The 20,329-nt window shown below is 37.0% G+C and overlaps 1 protein-coding gene and 1 long non-coding RNA gene across 2 annotated transcripts in view; one reads left to right on the top strand and one right to left on the bottom strand.

The window, feature by feature from the left end:
- SEMA3E (semaphorin 3E) overlaps positions 1–20,329 on the top strand; it is a 232,641-nt gene that overhangs the window by 83,383 nt on the left and 128,929 nt on the right. The window lies entirely within an intron of this gene.
- LOC311599606 lies at positions 12,891–18,071 on the bottom strand. Its single transcript, XR_014779968.1, has 3 exons — positions 15,918–18,071; positions 13,752–13,851; positions 12,891–13,373 (listed from the first exon to the last, which is right to left on the bottom strand). It is a non-coding gene; the product is annotated as an uncharacterized lncRNA (long non-coding RNA).

The following is a 20,329-nucleotide window of genomic DNA, read 5'->3' on the forward strand; positions in this document are numbered from 1 at the left end:
CTTTACCTCTCTACCACAAGCAAATTATTCATGTGTATGAATTTCTTCTTATGAATTTGTTCATCTACAAATAACTCTCTTCACTTAGAATATTGGCATCTCACCTCTTTCCTTTAACTCTTATGATATAACCGTTCTGTAGAAACTGACTTCAGACCCAGATTGTCTCCCTTTTTTTTCTGGGAAAAAATTATATATTTAAACAAATTCTGTATGCTTTATGTGGGTTGGTCTATCAAAATTTTATTAAGGATTTAAGATAAAATTAAGTCTACAACTTTGTTAAATGTAGTTTCATTTCAGCTTAGTTCTCTGTGTTCTTTTTCTTCATATTAACTGGGAAGTTGAATATCTGGTCAGATCTAACTTCACCCCAAAATTCTTAGCACAGTGGCTTTTGGATGGTATTAAAGAGACTATGTATTGTAAAAGTTTGCTTTCTTAATGAGAATTATCTGTGGAAAAATATTGAGAAATATATTTTAAGTAACAACTATCTACTTATTTTTCTGTATTTATTCTCCAATTATAGATGCAGAATGTCTGATAGGATATGAGCATGTAGATTCATTTATTAAAATATTACATATTTACTAATCATCTACTTTGAATAAATAGAACATTCCTATTTTATGCTTTTGGAATAATGTAAGATAGGGTCTATAGAAAATGTTCTGTAAAATCTGTTTAGTCATATAAATATATAATTATATATAATACATAATATATAATACACTATATGTTATATAAAACATATAATACATAGTATATATAATATTAATTATATAAATATCATAGATTAACATATATTGTTATTATTAAATTATTCTCAATTTAAGGACAAGTTCTGCTCTTGAACTTTTCAAAAGATAAAACCCTTAAATTAATATGGTTTAGTAGATGTATATATCAGCTTTCTATTGCTATCATTAAATGCATGACATAATTTAAAAGGAGAAAAATTATTTTTGATTCATGGTTTCAAAGTCATGGGCACTTGACTCTGTTTTTTCAAGGTCCGAGTTTGTACGGAATAGCATAGGAAGGTTATGTGGCAGGCAAAACCACATAGTGTCATGTATGAGACAGAGAGAAACCCCAGTGATGGGCCAAAAGCACAGACTTTCTCTCTCTCTCTCTCTTTTTTTTTTTTTTTTTTTTTTGGTTTTTTTTTTTTTTTTTTTTTTTGGTTTTTTGAGACAGGGTTTCTCAGTATAGCCTTGGCTGTCCTGGACTCACTTTGTAGACCAAGTGATCCGCCTGCCTCTGCCTCCCAAGTGCTGGGACTAAAGGCGTGAGCCACCACCACCCGCGACTTTTTCTTTCTTTGATATATGTAAGATAAAGGGAATGTTAAAATATTTTATAGATTTATTCATTTATTGTGCATAAGTCTATGTGTGTGGTCTTGCGCACGTTGCTGAGAAAGTATGGAGGTCAAAGACACATTGCATAAGTCCATTTTCTCTTCCTACAAAATGGGAAATGAGGTTTAAAGCTTGGTCATCAGGCCTGACAACACACAGCTTACTACCAAGCAGACTCTCACTAGCCAGATACATAATTTCTGAACTTTGGGATGTTTCTATTCATTGAACTATATGCTTTTAGCTCTTCTTATATTAGAAGTAATGGAATGCCCAGTTGTATGAAATTAAGAGAAGAATTACATCAAGTGCTGGCAAAAATTTCTTGTAACTTCCAGATTTTCAGAAAAGTTCTGTTTCCACTCAATTATGTTTTGCCCAATAACAAAGCTGTACTTCGCCCTTTGTGAAATAAGCCTAAGTTTTCTGATTATACAGGAAGCAATGGATATCTGCTTATAGAAAGAAAGGGAGACTCTTATCCTATCTATTTTATAAGTACACTATCAGCACATCTCAGATTATTAGGATTGCATGGTGAGTGTTTTTAGCCAGCAAGACATCTCACTAACTTCATTTTAGAAGAGAAATATCTGACCAGTGTTAATCTTTATGTCAACATTCTACTGTTATGGGTTGAATGTTTTGTAGAGACGGAGTGTCTGTGCCTAGCCTGGAACTTCTTTGTAGATCAAGATCGACTTGCACCTCTTACCTCTTTGTTTTGAATGGTAGAACTAAAGGCCCTGCAATATCCGACAGAGTTTTGGATCCTCAATATCTCCCAGGGGCACATTTTAAGAATTTGACAAACAGTCCCTGGAAACACAAGGAAGGGATCGACACTTTAAGAGGCAAGGGGCCTAGGAAGCCAGTTTCCAATGTAAGGAAGGAAGAGGATCCTTATGGGCTCATCACCCGCACATGCCTAAGTATTATGTCAGACCCTGTGGCTCCAGAACACATTTGTCCACAAGAACATACAACTTCTTCTGATGTTCTGACATGTTATTACAACTAAGAAAAAGCTCAGGTATGGAATAGTGAGACCTACACAGAAAACTAAGCAAAGTAAATGGCAATTATTCTAGCATGATGTTATAAATTATCTTGTTTTTTTATTTCTGTCCTTATTTTTATTTATTTATTCTTTTAGTTAAATTTTGTTCTCATGCAATATATCTTATGTTTGCCTCCTTCAAGATCCTCTCCACTTCCTTAACACCCAACTTCAACAAAACTAAATCCTCATGGTTTAAAAAATGTTATTATATCTCTAGTAAGATAAAAATTAAATATTGGTTTAGCAGACTCAGTATTGGGGGAAGAAGAATGGAATTTGCAGATATGCTTGCTGAAAATTGTTTGGGTATGATGAGAGACATAAGCCTAAGTAGAGACTTCCCAACAAGACATACAAATAGACACTAAACGTATGAAAAGTTATTTAAGTGTTAATCAAACCATCTTAGCATGTAGAGAGCTGGAGTTCTAAAGATAAATAAAAAGATTTAGAGAGACTATGTAAAACCAGGACTGTCACACACTGTTGGTGGAAATGTAAAAGGAAAAGGAGTTTTTGACAGCTGTTTCTCAAATGTTAGAATGCATATAAAGTTGCTACAGCCAAGAAACCCCACTAGATATGTAGTCAATAAAAATGAAACATATTTAATAGGAACTTGCACTCAAATGGTTACATTAGCATTATTCAGGATGGTTCAAACTGGATAGTTCCATCACTGAATGAACAGATAGAAAAAAATGCTATAGAGTAGTTATGAGACGGAACAAATGCTGACACAAATGCTTACTTAGATGAATCCGGAAACATTGTTAAGTTAAAGAGGATACACATAGAGGATTTATTATGTGACTCTATTCACAAAAAAATCCAAGATAGGCAAAAAATAGAGATTAGCTGAAAAATTAGAAAGTGGATTAGGGTTTGCGTAGAGCTGGAAGGAGGACGTGGCCCTATGTACAGCAACAACTAAATGATAGGCTTGTGTTTGACGTTTCAGAAATCCTCTAAAACCATTTGCATTGATGGTTCCATGTGGATCTGTGACTGTGCTGTGATCTGACGGGCAGTAAGACTGATACAAGGAAATGTGTTTCCCTCTAGTATTGTCACTCATCAGAAGGCAATTGACACTTGTGGCCAGATCACGATTTGCGTGGCATAGATGTCTGGTACATTTAAGAATATTTTAAAACATTCTTTGTCTCAATCCATTAGAAGCAGAGACAGCCCTCCCTTTGCTCCCCTGTTTTGACAACTTAAAATGTCTCTAGATATTACAAAGTAGCACAAGGGGAGGGAAAGTTACCCCTGTTAAGACCATCGCTCTAAAGCATTAGTTCTTAACCTGTGACCTCTTTAACAAACTTCTCGCTCCAAAGATATTTACATTATTGTTCATAACAGTAGCAAAGTTACTTATGAAGTAGCAATGAAAATAATTTTATGGTTGGAAGTGACCACAACATGACGAACTGTATTAAAGTGTCTCAGCAGCAGGAAGGTTGAGAATCACAGCTCTAGGGCTTAGAGACTGAAGAGGTGGAGACCTGCACAGTAGGATTGTGCATGGCTATTTTTCAAAACAAATATTGGGGAATTTAATTAGGCATTTGACTTTTTAAACCATGACCAAGTATGACTGAGTCATTTGTGGATAACGTGAACAAAGGTTTACAACGGCTTATTCTGGAAGCTGGGAACCCAAGATTCTCAAAAGGGAGAAAGTAAGGGAGAGTTATCTGTCTTCCTCTTGGGCTGGAGCCCCACCCTAATGATCATAATTGCTTCCCTATAATTGTTATCTCTTAATAGTCACATTCGGATTTTAAAAAATAAACAATTTCTTGTAAGTTGCACATATATGTCTAATATAAAATTTTATGATTCCCTATGGCTTTTACCAATGTCTTTACTGTTGCTTTTCCTCCTTTTTCCCTATTATCCTCAGTCTTTCCTCCTAAGTTAAACAACAGCCCTGTATTCTCCTCTGCCTTTCACATCAACTGTATCCTGCTGTCCGTCTCTCTAGGGCAGCAGTTCTTAATCTTCCCAATGTTGCATTGCAACTCTTTAATGCAGTTCTTCATGTTGTAGTGACCTTCCACCATAAAATTATTTTCACTACTACTTTACAACTGTAATTTTGCTCTCGTTATGAACTGGATTGTAAATATCTGTGTGTCCAGATGGTCTTAGGTGACCCCTGTGAAAGAGTTATTCGAGCCCGAACCGGCTTTCAATGCACAGGTTAAAAACTGCTGCTCAAGGGTCTTTCCTCTACTTCTCATGGTCTCTTTAAATCTTGTTGTTGTTGTTGTTGTTGTTGTTTTCTTTTTCTTTACTCCAAACTATAGCCTCACATCTTAAGAGCTGGAGCTAGGAACAGCAAAGAAGAAAATGTGACCTTTGGCTCTATAGGTTTCAGTTACAAGCTCAACATAATACTTTTTAGATCCATCCATTTATCTGCAGATATTTTAAATTTCAATTTTTATAGCTCCATTGTGAATGTGTATTTTTATTATCAGTTAGTTAGCTGATGAAATTTAGATTTAGATTGTTTTCATTTCTTAGCTACTGTGAATACAGCATCAATGAATGTGGCTGAGTTAGGATCTGTGGAATAGGATGTCAAGCCTTTTGAGGACAATAGGTGTTCATCACATTGTGGATGGTTTTAGCTTCCTGAGACTTCTCCACACTGACTTCCAGAGTGGGTGGACCAGTTTGCAAATCCACCACTGGGAATGAGTGCTCCTTTCCTCACATCCTCACTTGCATTTGTTGGGTGATTTTTTTATCTTTGCATTCTACTTGGGTAAGATGAAACTCCAGAGTTGTTTCTATTCACATTTCCCTAATTGCTAAGGATGATAAACACTTTTTGAGATATGTCTTAGCCGTTCTTAATTCTTCCATAGAGAATTCTCCAATTGGAACCATAACACATCATTAAAATCAGATTATTTGTATTTTTGATTCTTTGCTCTTTAATTTTTAAAAATATAATGTGGATAGCAATCCTGCAGATGTATAGCTGGCAAAGAGTCTCTCCTGCTGCATAGATGTATTCCTCACTAAATTCTTTCATTTGCTTTACAGAAGCTTGTTAGTGTCATGTTCCAATTATCAGTTGTTGGCCTTAACCCCTGGGCAAATGGACACCTATTCAGAAAATCCTTTCTTATACCATAGCAAGGTTTCTTCTAGCAATTTCAGCATTTGCCAATTTATCTTGAAAGCTTTGATCCATTTGGAGTTAATTTTTGAGTATAGTGATAGTATGGGTCTAGTTTCACTCATCTACATATGGACACTCAGTTTTCCAAGCACCATCAATTGAAGATGCCGTCTTTCCTTCAGCGTAAAATGCATCTTTGTCAAATAGCGTATACTCTTGTTGCATGCATTTGTGATTAGGTCTTCTACTTTGTTCCATTGGTCTACATGTCTGTTTTTGTTTCAGTATCACCCAGTTTTTCTTACTATAATTCTGAAATATATCTTGTAAAGTGGAGTTATAATCTCTCCAGAATTATCTGTTATGCTTAGGGTTGTTTTGGCTATAGGTGGCTATTTGTGGTTCCATGTGAATTTTAGGATATTTTGTTATTTCTGTAAAAAATGTGGAGGTTTCTATTGGGATTGCAATGAATCTGTTAATTGCTTTTCATAAAATAATTTTTCAGCAACATTAATTCAGTTTAGTCCATGGCAAGTTGTAACATTGAATAAAATAAAGTCTAAAGCTGAGTTTTTAAAAGAGAAACCTTGTGAATAAAAATGAGTCACAAAAGTTACTCCTCTCTAGGATGCCTTGTGAGGACACCAGTGCACAGACAGAAAGATTCCATTCCCGTGGGACTTCATTGAACATGTTAGAAAAAATTTCACCTTTCTTCATTTTTTCATTATGGATTAATCTTAACAGGTTTTTTTTATTATTATTTTGAGGTTTGTAGTAAGTTAAAAAAAAATCCTCAATTTATCTGGACTTTTTTCATATCTGGGGTGTTTCAGAAATAAGAAAATAATTTTTAATTTATTTAATTCATTGGGGTTCAGATATATTTGGACACAAAATCACTATAATATTTTTTATGAGCTTCACTAGAAAATGTATGAAATATTTACCTAATTTACCTCAAGGAGTTTTGGAGCAGACTTAAAACATACATTGCTGGCTATTACTCAAAACCTTCACATTTGGTGTTAATAACAGACACTATTTTCAGTTGACCCAGGGCACTCTTCTTGGGGACAAGTCACTTGATGTAGTGATATTCTCTTTTGTACTTTCAGTCCTTTAAACAGGGATTCTGTTACAAGTTGTTATTTCATCAACCCATTGCAAAAAGCAAACCTCCTTGATCCAAACGATCAAAGCTCATTTATATTTTTAGCAAATGATTCGTCTTTTTACTGCATGCATTCATCAGCATATGTAAGAAACTACAGAGCAGGTACGTTTGCAAGCATCACTCCATTCATCAAGCTGACATTTTGGCTGCTTCACAGAAAAAGCAGATTCCATCACTGGTGTATAGAAAAGCAAATTCAAATCAAACCTCGGTGCTGTCTGGGGACATATGATTAATGAAAACACACTTGGTTTTATTAATCTTTTTGAATTCTTGATGTCTTACTTTTGTCACCTAACTTCTCATTTTGGAAAACATCTTCATTTTCTGAATGTTTAATGTAGATTTAATGGAAATGTAGGTTTGCAATTTTCCTTGAGTTTTTAAAATATACTGCTTATGAGACCTTTGTTCCTATGTTAAATACATCTCTCTAACCTACTGCATATCGTATATAGCTATCTATTTCTCCAGCTTCTTATTAATAAAATCCATTTGCCCAATCACATATTTAAGTAAGTAACTGGGGCTATCTTCTCAAGCATATGTTGCTGGGGACAGTTTCAGGATATATAAAGCTATAATGAGGCTTTCAATTTTAATATCAGAACAGCAATCGTCTTATTAGCCCTCAGAGGCTGACAACAGGTTCTTGAATACACTTTTTGAAGCAAATGTGAATAGAATTTAAATTACCATCTAAAGATGTGGTGGTAGCAACCCTTATCTGAAAGTAGAACACCCAGGCACCCAAATGGTGGGCATATTTAGTGAAGCTGATACGTGATTAGCTGTTTGGGAAAAAAAAAAAGAAAGCATATTTTTCTAACTTTAATGAGTTTACAGACATTGATAACGCTATTATAGGTTCAGGCAAGGAACGATGGCTCGCCAATACCATTTCTGAGACAACAAGTAGAAGCCATCTCTAGGTAGATACAGATTGGACATAGGACAAGGTTATGAACTGCTTAATGAAACTCATGACTCGTTACAAATAGGAATGAAGTTATCAGTTTGATGAGGTATATATTTAAAGTTGGGAAAAGGCTAAGTTCATGCTTAGTGGATTCATAGGAGGGTGGTTTGCTAGAGCCTAGAAATGTACAGAAACAAGATATAACTGAACTCCTGCTTAATGAGTTCTGTTATCAAGATTTCAGAACCCGCTGGAAACTGCTGAATGGAACAGAACCTCACCCAAAAAGAGATACGTTCTCATCACCCCTAGAACACATACCCTCTAGTTCAGAATACCACTTGATGAGTGGTTCCTGGCCCCTTTTCACCCTTATCATCCTTATCTTAAACCTACCCCTCCAAATTGAAATCCTTAATTTAAACAAGGACTAGAAAGAAGTTCTATAGACTCTGCCATTAAATAGCTTAGGCTTTGAGGCCATATAGTTGCCATAACTCAGCCATCCTTTCAGGAAATTGATAATGGATAATACAATAATAAAGTCTAACTGTTATCAGTACAACCTTATTTATAAGAGCAGATGTCAGACCTGCTTTGGGAAGTATTACAGATTCCTGCTCTAGACCAATTGGTTTGCAAATTATAGATTGGGAGTATTTAACGGTATATGTAATTAGTCTTTTATGACAGCCAGCATTTGGTTGTTTTTACTGTTTAACATAGATGCTTAGTTACAATTTTACATCATATTGAAAAAGTTGGCAATACACTAAACAAAGAAGAAATAAACTGTATATTGATTGGAAATGAAAACATGAGACTATTGCAAGCTACAAATTAAATGACTACAATCCTTCAAACTCAAAAACAGTCTCCTCAAATTTCTCCAGAACAATAGTACCCAACGCTACCTACAAACACAAGCCACTGGACCATCATCATCAATAAACAGTGGCATAACTGATCTACCTAGTTTGGAAAGAATAAAAACAATGAAATAGAGTAGAAAACATTCATGTGCATGTCTGAGTTGACTGAGCAAGCACTGTTTCCTGAAACCTTGTTTTGGATGTTTATCACACACAGCTGTGCATATTGGTCGCTAAAGAGAATTTGCTGCCTCTGTGTGTGGGGTGAACAAGAAGAAGTTCTAAGAGAGAGAGAGAGAGAGAGAGACAGAGAGAGAGAGAGAGGGAGAGAGAGAGAGACAGAGAGAGAGAGACAGAGAGAGAGAGACAGAGAGAGAGAGAGAGAGAGAGAGAGAGACAGAGAGAGACAGAGAGAGACAGAGAGAGACAGAGACAGAGAGAGAGATTCCTGTGCAACATGACAGAGATCAAAATTGAGTTGTCAATATAAATGTATAAAAGGCATACCAGAGGCAAGAAAGCCTTCAGAAAGTCCACTCTAAGTCTTGACAAGCTGAGCTCCACTTTTGAACACAGCTGGGTGATAGGCATGTCTGACGCACATCTGCACTGCCTAGGCCAACCAGCCATGGCTCAGTAGTTAATCATATCACTTCTTTTTCAGTTACTTGGAGTTCAAGTAAGTAGACTGGTAAAACCAAAGGAAGTCTTGGAAGCAACTTTTGCCACTTAGAGAATAAATAACCCTGTTTGCGACAAACAAAATACCAGAAACTCCTCTCCCACTATCTTTTCTCAGGAAAAGGAGATGGCAAGTTTTTTTTTTTCTTTTCTACATAGCGCAACTTGCTTTCCTTCTGTATGTGTAGTGTAAGGATGCTTTAGAATGGGAGTGAGTAGGCTCCCTGCTGGTTATAGATACTGAGCTGTCTATGATTCCCTAAGGAAGTGGGACAGATGAAGGAGAGAACATGAAGGAAGTGATGGCAGAATGCATTGTAATGCAATATTTGTGGTTTTGAGAAGAAAGTACAGGGACTTCTAGAGGATAAATGATGAAGCTCTGGAAAAACTAGTCCTATAGCTTGGAGATAAATATGAGTGAGTGAGTGTGTGTGTGTGTGTGTTTGTGTGTTTTGTAAGCTAAATATGAGTGATTGAGTGAGTGTGTGTGTGTTTTGTATGTGCATGTTCATGTTTGTGTGTATAGATGAAAATGCATGTACAGACATGTACATGGAGGCTAGTGGACAACCTTGGACAGTAGCTGTTGTTCCCTGGGCCCCATCCACCTTATTTTTGAAACAAGAGTCTCACTAGCTTGGAACTTGCTAATTCGGCTTGGCTGTTGGTGGGCGAGACCCCTCCCCTGCACACACCAAGGGCCCATGCTTTTTTATATAGCTCTGGGGATTGAAGTCAAATTCTCACGTTTATGCAGCAAGCACTTTACAAACAGGCTGGATCCACAACCTCTGTCTTCAGGATCTGTGACCATGAAAACTGCTTACCTAGTAGACTGCACTTTCTCTTTAATAAGCATAAACACACAAAATAAAATAAATCCCCACCTTTATTTTTGTTGCTCTTTTTGTTTATATAGACATGAAATTATTTAATTTCATTTTGTATCTTTAAACTAGGAACATTTCCAAATTCTATGAAACCATGGCCTTTGTTTTTAACCTTTTCTTCTTCAGCTGACCTATTGAAAGAACTGTGCAAAGAATAAGTACAGAGAAGAACTGAGATTTCAGGTGTCAGGATGCCTGATTGGGTCTCCTGACCCAAGGTGGAGCACTTGCCTCTAGAGGAGTGATGTCTAGCTAGCTTGGAAGAGCCCATTCCACAATTAATTCTGTTTCTAATATGTGCTCGTCCCTCTTTGAAGAATGAGATACAACTGGTGTCTATCTTCTTAAGTTCATACTCTTATAGAGAAGAGAAATGGTAAATCATCGTCCAGATGTAAAGACTTTCGGATATAGCCTCCCATTGTCCTGGATCTGGATATTAACTAAATCTGATTGTTAGGAACGTGAGAATAGCGCTTTATCTTCATTTTTTCAAGTTCCAAGAAAATGTGTCATCAATTTAACAAGAAAAATAGCTGAGTGAAATGAAGAACCTTACATTCTGAAACAAGCGTTTTGTCCTTAAAATATCTTAAATTGTTGCACTGATGTATCTCTGTCAGGCTTCCCTAATTTGTACATGTTTTTACTGAGAAGAAATAGCAGACAGTGACATATGCCAATTTTCAAAGCTCATGCTCATCACACTGGTGTGAGATCCCAGAGCCACATGTCCCAGCTCTTGAGAATCCCCGGATGTAACGGCGGAATGATAATATTTAGACTTAGTTATTTTCATAGGTGCCAACCTTTTGTGTTAAGATGGTTCAAATTAATCATGAAAAAATATACAGTGCAGCACAACTTTCCTGCCATGATTTTTACAGTGATAAAAGCAAACATACTTGTTAACTAAAAATATTTTGACATCTTAAAACTTATACAGTTTTGTACTTAGTATCTGTTGGAAATTAAAATTTAATTAGGTAAATATAGATTTGTTGGGGACATCTATATAATGATTATTTCAATGAAATATAATAATCACACAAAACCAACTTATTGTGTTTAAAAATAGATTAGCTTTGGTTTTGATGTGCAGCATGTCAAGAAATTAAAATAATGTAGATAAATGTTCATAAATTTTCTCTTGGCCTATTCTCCTTGTTACAAATAAATAGAATAGAATAGAATGAACAGAAGTGTCCTCAATGCTTACTTTAAGTGAGTTATTATAGTGTTGAGTAGACATGACAGGCTGATTTTATATAATAAATTTACTTTATTAGAGTGGGTGCCAAGATAAAACTTTAGGCTGGACTGCAAAGATATTCTTTGTCATAAGAAAATGTACAGTAACTCAAGTGAAAATAACTGTATACATACAAATGTGTACCTATACACACATACATGCATGCATGCATTCATACAATACAATAGACTCCTGCTGACTGAATTAATGAACTTGTTTTAAACCAATATACCTTAGAATCTATTTCAAACAGAACAATGAAACCTACTTTTGCTTTTCAATGGCTATATAGTGTTTCCTGGTTGGAAGAGCCTATGATTTATATTTAGTCAGTATCTATATTAATAGAATAGGAAAGGGAATCCAGACTAAATATGTGAAGCTTCATACACTGTCAGTATACTGACAACATGTACTCACCTGCATCAATCTTGTCATAACTTTATAAAATCTTGAGAACACATTGCTATATTGAGAAACTAAGGCACATAAGTCTTCAAAAGAGACAGATTTTATTGCTTGTACCCATACCCTGTCCTAGGTAACTTCTAGATTAATTTTAAGTATACTTAGGCAACTAATTCATCATACAGTTTTGTATAACACATTTATCGTGTGTGTGAACCAGGATCCTCTTCAATAAAATTGATTATACATTTATCATACAAAATATGAATATTTTGGTATTTTTTGAAGTCCTCATAAAACCATAGGGTCCATAAATTGGATTGCTTACAATACTGTGTAAACCGGAGTCCCAAGTACCAATGGGCTAAATCCAAGCACTGATGGCTGATCCCACTCCATTGGGATTAGTAAAGCTCATGAAGAGAAGGTTGGTGTTAGTTTTAATAACATCTGCCTGTGTAGCAATGAATGTGTTTTTAGATATTTCTTATTGTTAGGCTAACTACATTTACAATGCTGTTTTATTTCATGATTCTATCAAGGGTATTTTAATTAGTGTTCTTTTGAAAAATTTAGGAAGCAAAAGCAAAATAAATAGCCTCATGAAAATATTTTGATTACTCTTTGAAAAGCTAAGATATATTTTGGATAATGCTTTTAGTTTCAGCCTAATGTTGCAATATTGCCTGTGGAAGTTATGACCTAAGATACTCTAACAATATTATCATTTCTTTGAATAAAGAACTTTGCGAATATTAAAAACATTTATCCAAAAAGAATGCTTAAAGTATGCCTTAAAGCAGCGTGAGCATTGCGTTTGGTAGTGAAAACAGATATGGCTAGTGCATGCGCTTGTGTTACCCACCACTTGGGAAGAAGTAAAAAAGACAATAATGAAAAACGAGGGAAATCTAGAAGAACAATTTTTATGCCTAAAACTATGGTGTGAACTGCTTTTTAGACCCCTGATATGATACAGGTACATAAAAAAATGAATGTCTTGAAGATAGTGCAGTGTTTTACTGGCATTAAATGTTGCTACAAACAGTCATGGAAATAAACTAGAGCGCACAGAATAAACAATAAGCAAAGCAATTTTGGTCTGATCACTCCCTCTTCTTCTTATCTTGTCAAAAGGAGAGGGAAAGATACAGCTGCCTGTTTTTCCCTGACAGTGTTCAGAAACTTACATATTTCATTGTATTTATGAAAGATATTTTTTGACAAATTGCAATTTACCAAATTGGAATTAGTATTGGCAGGCAGAGAAGTGGTGTTTGGGAGAGGGCTGAGTTTGGAAAGTGATCTTGGAAGTGATGCATGTGGTTCTAGCTGTTGTCCCATAGGGAGACCTCTCAGGCTGTAATGATGCTTTGGGTTCACCTGACTCTGACTTTTGCCCCAACATGGACCAGTCGCAGATGTGAGCTACCCAGGGAAGGAGCTTGACCTTGGACAAAGTGCCTGTCCATTCTCCCGCACAAACATCAGTTGAAAGTTTTTACAGCTGAACTTTATTGGTAGTACTCTCAAAAGCTGTGGAAATAAATTCCTTTATTTTTATAGGTTGTTGTCTATCACACATTGCAGTTCCTGTCATTGGATAGAAGCAAAGAAGGAAGGAAGAACCTCAGGATTTGAGCTAAGAGACTGAGAAAATTTGTTAAGAGAATGACAGATTAGGAAGGTGAACAATTTTTTGTAGGGACTTAGATTCTATACTTACCTACTCCAGATGCCAATAAATACTTTCTAACAGAACAATTTCTATTATTCGTTTATAATCAAGAGAATAAGTATAGCATTAAGAAAAGCATTTCTGGTATTTGTTTGTTATAAGAGGCACTGCTCTAAATTATTTCATAAGAAACATTTCAAGGCAATATTCCTGTGTGGCTACTTGGAACATTTATAAGAAGCACTTCTATTCAACTTTCTAGTGTATAAAATGGAGAAAATGATGTTACCTACCTACAGGCTATTGTAAAGAGCAAGCATATTCAGACTTGGTAGCAAGTTCTTTATAATAATGATGAACATCAAAGTGTAAGGTCCATTCAAAGATAATCTCCTTTTGGTCAGTGCATTAATCCCAGGCCAAGAAAAGCAGACAGCACAAAATAAGTATTAATAGCTATATAATTTGGTATTGTGTTTATAAAATAATCATAAAACATAAAGACATATATGAATCTTGTTTTAAAGCCAGACACCAGATACAATATATCTTAATTTGCCTCTTGCAGTTCATTTAAAAATCTTAAATCCTGGAGGGACTCTATTTAATGTAGAAACATTGACTCTTCACAGTTTGTAATATCTGTTGGTATGTTTTCTGTGCTATATTAAAATACCAGAGGCAATCTCATTCCATAAAGAAATGCTTTTTTAGCTCAGTTTCAGAGGTCCAAAAGCCAGAAAGGTAGTCAGGAATTGATAAATTGCCAATCTCTGCCATCACTGATCTGCCCCCCCACCCTGCACCTCAACACTTACTGAATGCTGGGATCACATGTCATCGGAAGCAATCGCAATTGCAGACCATATGTGAGTGAGTTCTCTGGTCTACTGGGATTACAACATAGCTACCTACCTAACATGGTACATTTACAATGAAAACCTGTACCCATAGATTATCTGAGGTTTACAAAATGTTTGATAAATCTCTTGAAAGCAAGGCTTAGTCTTACTGAGTAATTTTACCTACTTATTATATCGTGTTATGTATAGTTTACACATCTGCTAGCTTTTCAAAATGTAACTTTCTACTAATTGTCAGGATTACGCAAAGAGAGCTCTCAGCTCTTCAATTCAGATGTGTCTTCCTGGTTCTCTCATCATCAGCAGGAAGGTGAAGGCACAATCAGATGCCTTGACACAACCCATGCAGCCGTGCTAGTCAGGGATGCTCTCCACTGTAGTTAGCAGGCTGTGCACAGCTTCTAAGCACCTGAAGGCCTCCTTCCCAGGGAGGTATCACGTTCCTCGGTCGCTGCTGAAAGCACTTATGTCACATTCCAGGAGCCACTACGTGAGTGAGTTCAAATACTCTCCTAGAGTGATAGCCCTCCACAAGGGGTGGAATGGGCACCTTGACTATTCCTTTAATCTCAAGCTTTGTCTGGGCGAGTTTTGTAAAGACATAAAGGACTCATTATCTAAGCAGTATTTACTTCCTCACTTCAGGGCATATTTTCCACCTACTTAAAGCTTTCCCAGTACAGCTTAGTGCATGAATCCTTCCCTCTCAGACGACGCACAGCGCAGAGAGGATGACTAAATCATTGGATTTTCGTGGAATTTCATTATAACATTTTTGTTCTCATGTGTCTTTTTGAAATGTGTTTCATTCACCTATTAAAATTAACTCAAGAGCTATAGCTTAAATGATTTTATTTTAGTTAAAATATTTTGCCAACAGAATTAGTAAATGAAAAAAAAAAATCGGAACAACGTTTGGTTTGAACAATGGCCTTGATAATAAGGTCTCCAGTTGCAGTCAGACCTTTAGTGCTGGTTTAGGTAATTGTATGCATGTTTACATGAGAATGAATAATGATTTGACTTGTGGGGGAATCTTGACAGGAATGCTTATCTATGTCAGTCTGTGTGGTTTTTGACTGTAACAAATTAAATTTTGTACTTGGTTATTTACTCTAGGGTTAGAATTTGCAATACTATTTATTTAATAATTGAGGTGAAATAGGCAGGGGTTTAAAGATTTGGACATTATACTCAGGTGGATCACGGTTTACTTATAAGGTGCTCACAATAGTACTAGTTGACTAGAAGAGATTTCGCCCTCTATGTTCACCTGCTTTAAGGAAAAAGTAAAGCCTTGAGATTAGATCACTGAGAGGTTGGTTGTTCTTGCTCCCTATGGATGGCACAAAAATGCACCTAGACCCAATTCCATTGAACACTAGAAGCTTGTTCTCTCATGATTGTTGAGATTATAAAGTCAAGATGCCTGGAAGGCCACGCTCATTCTAGAGGACCTAGGGAAGCAAATCTCCCTGTCACTTGCAGCTGTGTCACTCCAGTCTTTTTTAACCCTGTCACCTGGTTGGCTCTGCTATATCTGAATTTTAAATTTCCTTGATTCTATGAACCCACCCTAATTCAGTGTACACTTACCTTGGTTATTTATACAAGGAAAATATATCTAGGTATCACCCGACTGCTGACTGATGGTTCTTTTGCTCTGTATCTGTAGAAAACCTAGGGAAGCAAGGCAAAACTCTTGATGAATGGTAGCTTTTTCCCCCCCTGTATTCATTAGGCAAGAGAGAACACTAGTAAGTGGTGCCCTTCAGTGTTGTAGTCCACTTGTCTGACAGAAGTGTGTGGACTCCTTTGCTCTCCAAGTGTCTCAGATCCTGTGAGTACCTCATATATCCCAACAACTTGGCCCTTGGCAGTAGTCAATATTACAGCTTTCAACCTAGAGCCTGACACTTGACTGTGAAGACAGGACAACTCCATAGTGGTCAATGCCTTTGTGTTCTCTTCCATAAACCATTACAGCGTTTTATTAGTTCTTCATTTTCTCTTGTCATCTATTTTCCTGTTCCTTTTTCTTCATGCCTTGGCTCCTCTTGAGATGCTGAGCTGTTCCTTCACTCATTGAGAAACTGGCTGATTGATTGATTACTGCTGCACTCAGTTGCTGCTTTCAAGATGACCTTGGGAGCCTGCTTTTACTTGGAATGTGTTTAGCAGCTGAATTGAGAACCTTGGCATTTCGCTGCTGCTCAGGAATTATGGGATACCCAGTAACTGGACACTAAGCACATGTGACATCACAAAAGCAGAGGAGCCTATTGTTAACTAACTCACTGACAGCTGGATGCAGTTGTGGATGGTGCCAGGAGGGTTCAGGTCTGCGGGAGGTCCTCGTACGTCTTCAGCTGTTAAACATCCCTTAAGGCGGCTGTTGTAAATATTGCTATAAATACATTTACATAGAGATTGCTTATCTTTTTCTGAAATCAGGCCATCAATTTTTCAGCTTCCAAATCACTGTCATTGTCATTGCTGCTAGTGCCATCTCTACATCCTGGTACCTCTGCTGTTTCTGCTCCTTAATTCATGTTACGATCTTGACCTGTTCTACTGAAAGGAGACAAGTAGAAAAACCACAAGTGTCATCTACATTGTGCCTGATGATGTTGTTGAAACACCGGGGAGGCAGCCCAGTGAAGTGTCTTCCAGCATCATAAGACTGAGTAGCCTGTGTGTGCGGCACTGCAAGGGATATATGAGCTGACTATAGCCACTTATTGGGCCAATGGTAGATTTTTCACTTTCATCATTCATAGAGTTGTGTTTGGGGCTAGCCATGGCCCTGTTCTTATTACCAATGACAGTAGTCTCTCTGCAGAGGATGGGCTCACCCCCTGGCCAAGTTGGAAATGGCTGCTCTAGGCACATGGTAGCAAAAAGACTAATACATGGAGTTCCAAAGAGCTCTGGCAGGGGCAGTGTCTTTTGGGAAATAGAGGTATTTGTGCATTCATGTCAAGACATGAGGGAGTTGTTTAAGAAGCTTGGTGCAGGCTTGATTGCTGTCCACACTGATGTTGAAGCTGATACCCCTCTTGCTCAAGCTGTGTTCACCTTCAAAAGATGAAATTAGGACGAAATGCACATAATGAGCCTTTGTGATGACGTTCATGTCAGGTGCTCACAATCATGTCAGGTGCAGACAATCATGGAGGACAAGGCCCATCTAGCTTTCTCCTTCCAAGGATTCGGAATGTTAGGCGCCCTCCATAAATATCAGTACATTGCTCAGAAAGAACTTAGTAGTTAACAAAATACCACAATGCCTGGCTTCCTTAAAGGAACACTCCGCTTTCTCAGTCATTCTTAACAGTTGTCAGGTCTTGACCTGTGGCTGTAAAAGCTAATGTTCTTAAGCCCTTCTAAGCCATAAGCATGTGACTCAAGATGAATGGAAAATGGAAAGGGGCTTCTAACATGATATATAGGGATAAAGCTGTTTGAATAGAGGAACTTAGAGGAAGCAGAAACTATTCTGTGTTAGAAGAAAGGACTTCTAAATTGAGAAAGTAGCCCATAAGTGGAGAATGTAGCAAAAGAAATAGATGAGAAAAACATGAAAGACTGAGGCCAATTGAAAAGTTCAAAGAGGAGAAAATGTAGAAGGAAGGCATGCTATGTATTAGAGGAACCATAAAGTCACTGAAGTAAGTTTTCTCCTAACACTGGAAGTAATATGCCAGACTGAGATGGCCAAGTTCATCAAAATCTAGATTCTAAGCAAAGGATGGCATCAGTGAGACATTTTAGAGAGACTGAGTTCCTGAGGTACCAGGGGGAAAAAACCCTACCAACTTCTTAGAGTTCAAAATTACTAGTTTTCCCCATAGATTCAACCACAACCTCAGAAGACAACAGAAATTGTCCTCCAAGTTCAGTGAGAAGTGGTATCTGAAGTTGAATTCTTTATATAGTCAAATTATTAATTCACTTGAAGGTAGTAACAAATGAAAAACATAGTCCAAACATGCACATCATGAAGGAGCTCACGTGTCATGTGTCATTTTGTAGAAAGCTGTCAGGTGATGTACCCTGCCAAAACAGGACAATAAACTACAAGGGAGCTGATGAATCAGGAAGGACCTAGAAGAACCTCAGAGAGAGGGCGATCTCAAGGCAGAGGGTGTGTCCACCAGAGAGGGTGACGTAATAGACAGTTGCTGGGCAGAGGATCCAGGAGGGAGTTCCCAGAGCAGTGATGCTGATGCACCTCCTGACCCTTCCGGAATTATGGACAAAGGCCTTAAACAACAGGTGGAGAGCTGGGTTTTGGATCCATTGTATGAAGAGAACCGGGAAACTAGGCAGACAGAAATAAGGGGTAGGTGGAAAACATAGTGAGAGGAGACAGAAAAAGAGAAAATACTGGATCCCAGGACTGAGGGATCAGGAGGGACCATCATTCTTATGTTGTTCAGGGATAACTGTGAAAACACACTACCATAAGCAACCAGGAGTCCATGTAGCCCAGCTACATGACACGCATGCCACCTGCTTCTCGGAATGTGGCGTAGCCCTTCACAAACGGCCTCTCCAGATTCCTAGAATTGCTAACGTGATGACTAATGAAGCAATTTAGAATTTCCTTTCCCTTCTACCCATACTTAAACAACAGAAATGTCTCGGAGTTTCAGAGAATTATCCCACCTTCCCACAGATAGATTTCGCCTCTGTGTTTCACCTTTTCAAAAATTTCTCTTTCTTCCCCCTCGGCTGTCATTCCTTTAGAGTCTCTGAGGTAAGCTCACAGAATGTCAGCGCAGCGAGGAAATGCCTCTAGGGTTTGAATTCCCAGTTAAACAGAAAGGAAGCTACCATTGTAGCTCACCTAGGGCACATGTAGGTAAATATAAGTAAAAGATACACTTTTTCTGTATTTTATTTTTTTCTAAAATAATTTTGTTTTTTATAGTTCACAACGTACAGTCTTTTAAAAATAATTTATTCAGATTACATTGGCTAACAGTATTTTAGTACAAAAAGTATGCTTGTAATTCTCAAATGCAATTAAGCAAAAGGAACTTTTAAGTGAAAATTTTGTATTGTTTTGTTTTTGAGAGAGGGTTTCTCTATGTAGCCCTGGCTGCCCTGGAACTTGCTTTGTAGACCAGGCTAGCCTCGAACTCAGAGATTTTCCTGTCTTTAAGTGTAAATTTGTATAAATAGATTTAAAGAATAATATGAGAACTAACTTTGATAGAACATTTATAATAACCATGTAATTTATTCAAAATTCAATTTCTGATTGTCTTGTAGGTATTTGGCAATGGGAATGTTGAAAAGCAAGACACATCCCTGAATGGCCATTAAAGATTTAGTATTCGAGGTCTTCATAAGATCCTTTGCTTGTTCTTGAGAATTTCATACATGTATACAATGTATTTGGATTGTAACATTACCCATGCTTGGCTTATCTCCACCCCTGCCAAACCCTCTCCTTATAGTGTGTCCTCTTTGTATAATCCACAGCATACATCAGTGTCTTCCGTGTGTGTGTGTGTGTGTGTGTGTGTGTGTGTGTGTGTGTGTGTTTGTAGGGCCACCCTTTGGAGCATAGGTAACCTACCAAGGGTCACTTCCCTGACGAAATTAGCTCTACCTAATTTATGCATAGCCAGATATTTTCTAATTCACAATATTATCAATGCATCCTAAAATGTCATAAAATACACCTAAAGTCATATTTAAAATGTAGAGTTACTAAAGAAAAAACACACTGAATAGGAAATTTCTTAACAATATAATAATGCATGAGGAAAATCAAGAGAGAAATTTCTTCCAAGGAGGTAGTGATTTGCAAGAGGGAGATAAGAACATACAAAGATGCGTCAAGAAACCAAGGAAAGACAGACTTCAAAATAGCAGAATAGGCTCCACAGGATGAGAGAGCTGATGACATACAGGTTACTAAATCTGAGGGGAAAAAAAAGAATCTTCTTCCTAGGTGAAGTTTTTAAGTATTGATAACAATTGAAGGCTTTCTA

This window comes from Acomys minous (genome assembly GCF_964271855.1).
Source record: "Acomys minous genome assembly, chromosome: 6".
Classification (NCBI taxonomy): Eukaryota; Metazoa; Chordata; class Mammalia; order Rodentia; family Muridae; genus Acomys; species Acomys minous.